Below are 10,733 nucleotides of genomic sequence, written 5' to 3' on the forward strand. Positions count from 1 at the left end.
GGGGGCAGGCGAGAGGTGAGGCGATAGGATTGCCTGTAAATGGACAGAAACAACCACACATAAAGGTTATAACTATCAAGTAGTTCAGATGTAGTCCTATACAAACATCAAATATATGATTATTAAGTATTGTCATGCTAGTCACCTGTACATCCTCCACAGACCCTAAAGACAACTCCACATGACTCCCTAATGTCATGGTCCTCCACAGACAACCCTAAAGACAACTCCACATGACTCCCTAATGTCATGGTCCTCCACAGACCCTAAAGACAACTCCACATGACTCCCTAATGTCATGGTCCTCCACAGACCCTAAAGACAACTCCACATGACTCCCTAATGTCATGGTCCTCCACAGACAACCCTAAAGACAACTCCACATGACTCCCTAATGTCATGGTCCTCCACAGACAACCCTAAAGACAACTCCACATGACTCCCTAATGTCATGGTCCTCCACAGACAACCCTAAAGACAACTCCACATGACTCCCTAATGTCATGGTCCTCCAATGACCCATTAATGGTGCTCTTCAGGGTTGTGAAGCCTGCTGCTGTCTGGAGGGTAAACACTTCCAGTCATCATCCTCCCCCACAAACTCAAACAACATCTATATAACAAAAGACCAACATTAACAATTGTAATTCAGCCTGAAATGTACATTAATAGTAGTGAGTTTATCAACAAGTAAATAAATGATTTACCTGAATGGATTCAGAGAGCAGGAACCTCCTAATCCGCTCCCTCCCATCCTGGTATTTGATCTTAAAGGCCCTTCATCAGGCTGCTCTGGATGAGAGACCCCCTCTGTCTCCTCTATTGACGACAAGATGCATTACTGTCAGTGTTAAGTTATACATATATTTATACCACAGCATTGTTGAGTTCTAGAATGGGAATTAAAACCAGTTCAGAATTAAAACGGCACGTAGAAATACGTTTAACCATTTATTTAGTAATGAATAATGCAAGTCTTGGTGATACAGGCTCTGATCATTCAGGGCAGCTCACTGCCCAAGCAAAGTGAAGGGGTTAAACCAAGGCCTCATACCTTTTAAAGGGTTAATAAATGGTGTGATAAACTGGAAGTTCTCATTTACATTTACATTTAAGTCATTTAGCAGACGCTCTTATCCAGAGCGACTTACAAATTGGTGCATTCACCTTATGACATCCAGTGGAACAGCCACTTTACAATAATGCATCTACATATTTTAAGGGGGGTGAGAAGGATTACTTTATCCTATCCTAGGTATTCCTTAAAGAGGTGGGGTTTCAGGTGTCTCCGGAAGGTGGTGATTGACTCCGCTGTCCTGGCGTCGTGAGGGAGTTTGTTCCACCATTGGGGAGCCAGAGCAGCGAACAGTTTTGACTGGGCTGAGCGGGAACTGTACTTCCTCAGTGGTAGGGAGGCGAGCAGGCCAGAGGTGGATGAACGCAGTGCCCTTATTTGGGTGTAGGGCCTGATCAGAGCCTGGAGGTACTGAGGTGCCGTTCCCCTCACAGCTCCGTAGGCAAGCACCATGGTCTTGTAGCGGATGCGAGCTTCAACTGGAGAACCTAACAGGTGGAGTCTGGGGTGGTGCTGGGAGCCAGTGGAGAGAGCGGAGGAGCGGGGTGACGTGAGAGAACTTGGGAAGGTTGAACACCAGACGGGCTGCGGCGTTCTGGATGAGTTGTAGGGGTTTAATGGCACAGGCAGGGAGCCCAGCCAACAGCGAGTTGCAGTAATCCAGACGGGAGATGACAAGTGCCTGGATTAGGACCTGTGCCGCTTCCTGTGTGAGGCAGGGTCGGTACTCTGCGGATGTTGTAGAGCATGAACCTACAGGAACGGGCCACCGCCTTGATGTTAGTTGAGAACGACAGGGTGTTGTCCAGGATCACGCCAAGGTTCTTAGCGCTCTGGGAGGAGGACACAATGGAGTTGTCAACCGTGATGGCGAGATCATGGAACGGGCAGTCCTTCCCCGGGAGGAAGAGCAGCTCCGTCTTGCCGGAGTTCAGCTTGAGGTGGTGATCCGTCATCCACACTGATATGCCTGCCAGACATGCAGAGATGCGATTCGCCACCTGGTCTCCTCTTCTAGCAGATCTCTGTGTGTGTTTTAACACCTGTTCTGAGTGTTGAGCCCTTCAGACACTATCAGAAGGAGGAAACCCCCTACGTTCAGACTCCTCCTGTCTGGACCCACCTGGGGTTCTGACAATACCACTGGTTTTCTGAGAACACAAGGCTGTCGCAGGCCTGATGAAAACAGCCACCTGTCAGAAGATGCTTGGACTCGTTCACCTTGTTATGACCCTGTGATGAAAGGTTTCTACTTCTGAGCTTTTAATTGCTGATAAGATGGTTGCTGCTTTCAGGGGGAGGTCAGATTTATTAAAATGTTGTTGTCAGGGAAAGTCACGCGAGGAGGACTGGGGAGGCTATATGAGTTACAGGATGTCTTAGACATTTTGCAGAACCTCGGGAGAAACTCTCATATACTGTCCTCTGTACCAACTTCTGCCTACAATTGATTTACTAAAGGAGAATTATAATACTTAAAACAAAGAGTCTGTTTTTAATTTCCATTACTAATGTATGTTTGATAATTATATAGACCTGATCATCTGTTGAAGAAATTGACCAACAAAAGCAGCAATATAAAATAATCTACCGCCAGTGAGTGTGGTGAGCTGTACCAAAGCCCCCGGCAGGAACACAGAACCTAACAGGTGGAGTCTGGGGTGGTGCTGGGAGCAGGAAGACAGAACCTAACAGGTGGAGTCTGGGGTGGTGCTGGGAGCAGGAACACAGAACCTAACAGGTGGAGTCTGGGGTGGTGCTGGGAGCAGGAAGACAGAACCTAACAGGTGGAGTCTGGGGTGGTGCTGGGAGCAGGAACACAGAACCTAACAGGTGGAGTCTGGGGTGGTGCTGGGAGCAGGAACACAGAACCTAACAGGTGGAGTCTGGGGTGGTGCTGGGAGCAGGAACACAGAACCTAACAGGTGGAGTCTGGGGTGGTGCTGGGAGCAGGAACACAGAACCTAACAGGTGGAGTCTGGGGTGGTGCTGGGAGCAGGAACACAGAACCTAACAGGTGGAGTCTGGGGTGGTGCTGGGAGCAGGAACACAGAACCTAACAGGTGGAGTCTGGGGTGGTGCTGGGAGCAGGAACACAGAACCTAACAGGTGGAGTCTGGGGTGGTGCTGGGAGCAGGAACACAGAACCTAACAGGTGGAGTCTGGGGTGGTGCTGGGAGCAGGAACACAGAACCTAACAGGTGGAGTCTGGGGTGGTGCTGGGAGCAGGAACACAGAACCTAACAGGTGGAGTCTGGGGTGGTGCTGGGAGCAGGAACACAGAACCTAACAGGTGGAAGAGAGAGATTAAAGTAGACGGCACGCGTCAAAGTAATTGATTTATGACCCTGCGTCATGAGGACGTGTGCATGTCCAAATATGGGCCTCCGGCCCGTCCATCCTGTTCCTGTGGTCACGTGTTAGAGGGTGTGTGTTATTTTATATCTATATGGCATCCTTTGAAGTAGTCATGGTGATTGATGTCTAGGGGCCTGGTTGAACTGGGGGGGTTGAGTGTTTGAACTTTTGGAACGTGTATGTCCCCCACCCTCAGTTTTATTGCCCTTATGTTTGTTAACTGATGAAGCAGGAATGTCCTGGGGTATTGGCTGTGGCATATGCATTATAAATGTCCAGAACAAGCGATTTTTAAAATAAAGATCCGAATATTAAACATCTAAAATGTCTCCAAGGCCAATTCTCGGGGTGCTCTGCAGCTCATGTCATGATTCCAATGACAAAGGCCTGGAGGATGTTTTGCGTGATGCTCCAGAATGTTTTAAAGTAGTTTTGTGTACAAGTGAGGGACATATGTCTTACATATTCCAACCTGAGGAATCTACGGTTAAGATATTCACAGACAGCGTGTCCAAACCCTTTTATCGGGCAGAACCCGAGAGTTCTTCTCCAGCACTAAGGATGAGAGAATGGCTTAAAATAAGACTCGTGCTGTGTCAAATGGAACAGGCCCTGAGTGCTTCAAGGCTGCCAGGATATGCGTTGGAAGAACAGGTCTGCGGACGAAATGATCTGATGGCCCTAAGAGTCACTTCAATGGCGTATACCCCAGACTCCAGAGTGACAATTTTAGCATGTGAACAATTTGATAGTGCAAATGCGTCAAACAGTCAGTTCATATGTATCCTCCAAAGCAAGGATGTACATTTTTTTCAAATAATGTTCAGTTTTAAATTGCGCGATTTACCACATTTTCTGAACACTGATGAATAAGCTGGACAGTCTTCTCGAAAATCGTGAACAATTACGGCGATGGACTCACAAGGCCGAAGGCGGATCTTTCCCTGGAGTGAAAACGTCCAACTTCGATGGAGCGGGCAAAAGGGTTAGTAGGGTGTAGGTGCTAAATATTTAGAATTAAATCATTGGTTTTGAAAATGTATCTCACTGTGTAACATGTTATATTACTGTCATCTGATGAAGATTTCAAAATCTTGCGCAAAAATATTCCTAAAAATATTTAACCTCCACACATTAACAAGTAAAATAGCTCAAATGAAAGATAAACAAGTTGTTTATCTACCCAGCAAGTCAGATTTCTAAAATGTTTTACGGCGAAAACATAGCACATATTTATGTCAAACCACCACCGCAGACATAGCTCATTAGCATAGCCAAGTAGGAAAAAATATGCAATCAACAAACGCAGGATTAAAAAAAAATCATTTCACTAACCTTTTGAAATCTTCATCAGATGACAGTAATATAACATGTTACACAGTACATTCATTTTTTTTCAATAATATGCTATATATATCCATAAATCTCTGTTTACAATTACGCATCGTTCAAAAAATGCTACTCAAATGTCCTGAGAAATGAAATAGCTCTGGCAGATAACGTCAGCTAACAAGGAATACACATCATAAACTTTGACTAAATATGCATGTTTTACATATGTATAGGAAGATACACTTATTCTAAATGCAATCGCTGTGTTACATTTATTTTTAACGTTACATTTTGCGTTCACTAGGCTATAATAGGGAGTCGGCGCTCCCACATTAGCATAATGACTCCTCTATCTTGGAGTCGACAGAAACCCAAAATTAACACATAAATATTCCCTTACCTTTGCTGTTCTTCCATCAAACGACCTGGAAGGGATTATACTTACCAAACCAGCGTTTAGTTTTCAAGTCTGCGTCTTTCGGTTCTCAAAATACCCACATTTCGGTCGAAATGTACGCAAAATCAAACTTGTCAAACTAACTTCATAATCAAGCTTTAACATGTTATAAAGGTGTACAGCAATTTTGAGAACAAACAGAAACACAGGCACCGTTCAATCGATCTTGGAAAAAAGAGAGGACTTGACCACTGCGCACATAAAAGTGACAGTTTTTTTTGAGTGACTGGGAGCTTACCGCATGCTCAAACTCTCGCGAGCGGGTGATTCTCACAATGAGAAGCCCCATTGAAAGCTGAGATCACCTGGCGCTGTAACTGTTTGTGGAGGGTGTTTGCGATGACGTCAAAGGTGGCCCAAGTTTTCAGATGAGAAGAGATAGTTTGGGAGAATGCATATTTTGAGAGTTCTGCTTTACATAGAGACAAAATTTAAACGGTTTTAAAAGCTTTAGAGTATTTTCTATTCAATAATATTTTTTATTTGCATATATTAGCAACTTTTGACAAAAAATAATTATGTTTACTATGGGCACGCAATTACTCCAGCGAGGGCAGTAGACAGCCCTATCCCCAACAGGTTTTAACAAGAAATTCCCAAAATGTCATTGCAATTACAACCTTAAAATAGATAGCCCTAAACCGCATGTGTGTGGAATCATACATTGTCCAATCTGTAAAGGGCCTTTGAAAAGCAGAGACGCTGAAGTGGTTCAAGAAGTGCCACACAAGTGTTATATTCAGCCCTTGGCTGAAGATGAACATTCAGAGAAATATGTGTTCTATGATTTTGAGACAAATCAGCAATCGGGGGATCATTTGCCTATTTTTGTATCTACCATGACATTCAAGGGGGAAAAGTGGTCTGCAGAAGGATCCAATTGTGCACTACTCTTTCTAAAACATTTTAGAAAGCCACAGTACCGAAACTTCACGTTTATAGCCCACAATTCTAGAGCCTACGATTCTTACCTGCTTCTGAATCCATTGACACAGCAAGGCGTGGCACCCAGGGTCATAGCCCAGGGTAGTAAAATCTTGTGTTTTGTAGACCCAGCCTTGAACCAGAGATACATTGACAGTTTAAGATTCTTACCCATGCGCTTGGCTCAAATGCCAGAGGCCTTGGGTTTTGAAAACTCTGTGAAAGGCTGGTTCCCCCACTTCTTCACATCTGAGGAGAATCTAAATTATGTCGGATCATATACCAGCCCTGAAATGTACGGGTGTGATCAAATGTCTCCCAAAGAGCGTGAGAGATTCATGACGTGGTACGAGACAGTAAGACATGGCACCTTTGATTTCTATAAAGAGATGGAATCATACTGTGACAATGATGTGGTTATACTTCGTGAAGGATGCCTCAGATTCAGAGAAGAGGTAATCAAAGATGCAGGCATTGACCCCTGGAGTTGTACAACTATTGCATCGGCATGCATGAAAACCTACCGACACACAATCTGCCTACAGCCTCTATAGCTATCCCCTCTCCTGACAACTACCGACGCCAATTCAAGTCATACTCTAGTGGGTCCATTCAATGGTTAGAGTATATGGCCCAGGATAAAGACATTTTTATTCAACATGCTTTGAATCGAGGGGAGAAGGCATTTGGCTCTTACCATGTAGATGGCTACACCCAGATTTACGGGGTTGAGACCGTGTATGAGTACAACGGTTGTTTCTTCCATGGTTGCAAATCTTGCTTTGTGCCCCAGACCATGTGTTTCCTAACCCAAAAGACTTTTGGGGAAATGTACCAAGAGTTTCAAGACAAAGTTGATTCGTTACAGGCTACTTACGGTCTAAAAGTGGTGGTTTTGTGGGAGCATGAATGGACAGGCCTCAAAATGTCTGATCCTCATGTTCAAGCCTTCCTTTCCAGCTTTGACACCCCAGAACCCCTGGAACCCCGACAGGCCTTGTATGGCGGCCGTACTAATGCTTTGACATTGCGGTATGTAGCGCAACCCGACGAGACAATAGGCTATGTAGATTTTACATCCCTTTATCCTCATGTAATGAGTTTCTCATGCTATCCTATAGGGTTTCCGGAAATTATTCATCGTGATTTTGACTTACCTCAAAAATATTTTGGTCTGATCAAAGCAACAGTCTACCCTCCAAGGGGTTTGTTTATACCTGTGTTGCCTTACAGGGGCCCTCAAGGAAAACTTTTCTTTCCCCTTTGTCGCACCTGCAGTGAAAACAAACAACAAACCCCATGTGATCACACCGATCAAGAAAGGGCCCTGACAGGGGTGTGGGTCACAGTTGAATTCTCTAAGACTTTAGAGATGGGGTATCGTGTGGCCAAAATCTTTGAAGTATGGAACTTTTCCAAGAAATCAGACACTCTTTTTAAAGAGTACATCAAGACCTTCTTGAGATGTAAGCAAATGGCTTCAGGCTATCCTGCATCGGTCACAGATCAAGAGAGTAAAGACAGGTACATTCAAGACAGAGAAGGCATCCTTCTTGACCCTGACAGAATAGAGGTCAACAAAACCAAACGAAATGTGTCGAAATTGTACTTAAATTCGCTTTGGGGCAAATTAGCACAGAGGTGTAATATGCTAACAACGTCAATTATTAAAGACCCTGAAGAATTTTTGGAATTTGTTTTTTCAGACCAATACGAAATTTAACATTTTTCATTCTTGAGTCAAGATATTGCCTTGGTGCAATGGCGACGTAACAAGAAGTGGGTTCTACCCCCGGGTAATGTAAATGTATTTCTTGCAGCATTTACCACGGCCTATGGCCAACTTGAACTGTACAAGCTCATGGAGCAGCTTCAGAGGCGGGTTCTTTACCACGACACAGACTCTGTGGTCTATGTAAGCAAACCGGGGGATTGGAGCCCCCCACTCAGCAACTATCTGGGTGGCTTAACGAGTGAACTCGCAGAGGGTGACCATATCACAGGATGGTCCTCCTGTGGTCCTAAAAGCTATGCTTTTAGGACTCAAAAGAATCACGTGGTGTTGAAAGCCAAAGGCGTGATCCATTTTAAGATCAACAAGAATGTTTTCAATATATTTCCTGCTTACAGGTACGTAGTGTGGCTTGTCGTAGGTGATAGTGACTATGTCCCCATCCTTTCCGTCTATATGTACCGTTCTCAGGAGTGGCACACAGCTGTCTCTGACCCTTTGATAGGATATGATGTCGGTATACACAAATATGTTGTAAAATCCTGCATGTATATCCGCGGAGAATGGGAATAATTTATCTTTCACATATGTCCATTTATTGGGACCCATCCCCAACATGTAGGCTAATCTAATCGGTCTTTATCCCCCCAGCAGCATCTCCTGAGATTTGTACACGTTTATGTATAGGGTTGTAGATCAGGAATATTTCCATACTGTTCTGCGATAGGCGTTCTTTCAACTCGGAGACAATCCTGTCGACGGTTCTATAGAACCCTTTTTTAACCTTAATAAGTTTCGCAGGTTCCGATAACTTTTTGCAATAAAAATCACGGTCCTTATCTTTGATATTATACCAGTGTTAGAGGAAATTATGGTTGAAATGACTAATTATGTATACATTCCAATCAGAACTGACTAGTCCAAATGCTATAATGTACTGTACATGTGAATTTTCTCTCTTGCTCCCATTCCCAATTGTATATAATATAGTCAGGAGTTTAGTAACAATGAAGGTCTGTTCCTTAGTTCATTCATTTGTACAATCTCCAGGTGGGAAAACGGCCTATCTCCAGACTGTCTAGAATGCTGATTTATACTGACTGACCTTGACTTCAGGCGTGGAGCATAAGGCTCGAGAGCTAGAGGGCCCCTCTACTGGTGAAATAGATAGAACGTCTTGAAAACGCTGACGTCATTTTCAGTTTATAACCTGTGGAAATATGTGTATGTGGGAGTACTCTCTGGAATTAAACGCTGTTACCTGGCTTTTAAGACTGGTCTCAATCTACTTCATGCATAATTAATGAACTTACAACTCATTAATGAATTAGAATGAGTGAGAATATGGTTTTGGCTACAAAACATATAGGAATTTAGAAATTCCACTAACAATTGGTCCTTCGAACCCGGATCTAAATACCCCTCCCTGTTATCTGGAGGTAGTACGCTGAAAATCGTGCACGGACGAGTTTTTGACTCGTTTACTAAAGACCTGACCTCTGAATTGAGGTTAAAATTAAAACAGGCCTGCGTATTATCACGGAGGACAGGGAAGGTGACTAGATTCAAACGAACAATGTTTTCCCAGACGGCAGCAGGTAAAGTAGCCTTTATTCTCGATTCTGGGGGGATTTGAGCTCTTTAATTGATGTTCTGGAATTTTCAGAATTCATCAATAATGGGAGTTTTGCTATTCCCACAGGGTTTGTATGACCATCATACACTGGGTTTTGTATAACCGATATACACTGAAGCAGGTTCGAAAATAACCTGTGGTAATGTGCACTACCGTAAATAAACTAAACTTAATCATGAGAGGCACACCCGCCCTAGATTAAGACGGGATATTAAATAGGTACTGGGAGATAGGACGGTGATCTTGTAAAAATACTAGGCGTGGGGAGACAGCAAGAATGCGCAAGATAACTGGATTGGTCATGTGAATAGTGGCAGTATTGATCACCGTCCGGATTCAACTAATACTACGGAAATATCAAAATGAGGAGGAGAGGGAATTTAAATCTAAAGAAATTAGATAAAAGCCATATCTATAGACAGGAAAGTTCCATGCGAGAGGGGAGTCTAACAATTAGTGGCATGAGCTAACGATTATTAGCGTTCTTTAAAAGCCCTCTGACATCCGCTACAAGACCATGGTGCTTGCCTACGGAGCTGTGAGGGGAACGGCACCTCAGTACCTCCAGGCTCTGATCAGGCCCTACACCCAAACAAGGGCACTGCGTTCATCCACCTCTGGCCTGCTCGCCTCCCTACCACTTCAGGAAGTACAGTTCCCGCTCAGCCCAGTCAAAACTGTTCGCTGCTCTGGCCCCCCAATGGTGGAACAAACTCCCTCACGACGCCAGGACAGCGGAGTCAATCACCACCTTCCGGAGACACCTGAAACCCCACCTCTTTAAGGAATACCTAGGATAGGATAAAGTAATCCTTCTCACCTCCCCCCTTTAAGATTTAGATGCACTATTGTAAAGTGGCTGCTCCACTGGATGTCATAAGGTGAACGCACCAATTTGTAAGTCGCTCTGGATAAGAGCGTCTGCTAAATGACTTAAATGTAATGTAAACAACCGGAAAATAAGATTTTAACTAGGGATTTACAAACCCTGGGCTTATAGTTGTAAGGTAGACCTAATATCTGATTCAAAAGTCAAAGCTGTTGATAAGATTTCCATAAAAGAGACACAAATAGTCAGACAGAAAAGGAAGGATTGTTTAGAAATTCCTCAAAAGAAGTGTCGAAAAACTAGCGGGAGATTACCGTAATACGAGAACAAAGAGAGGGGAAGGGAAGCATCCAAAATCTGACTCAGACAAAGAACCTGAATGGAAGCTGA

The sequence above is a fragment of the Oncorhynchus gorbuscha genome, linkage group LG04 (genome assembly GCF_021184085.1).
Source record: "Oncorhynchus gorbuscha isolate QuinsamMale2020 ecotype Even-year linkage group LG04, OgorEven_v1.0, whole genome shotgun sequence".
Lineage (NCBI taxonomy): Eukaryota > Metazoa > Chordata > Actinopteri > Salmoniformes > Salmonidae > Oncorhynchus > Oncorhynchus gorbuscha.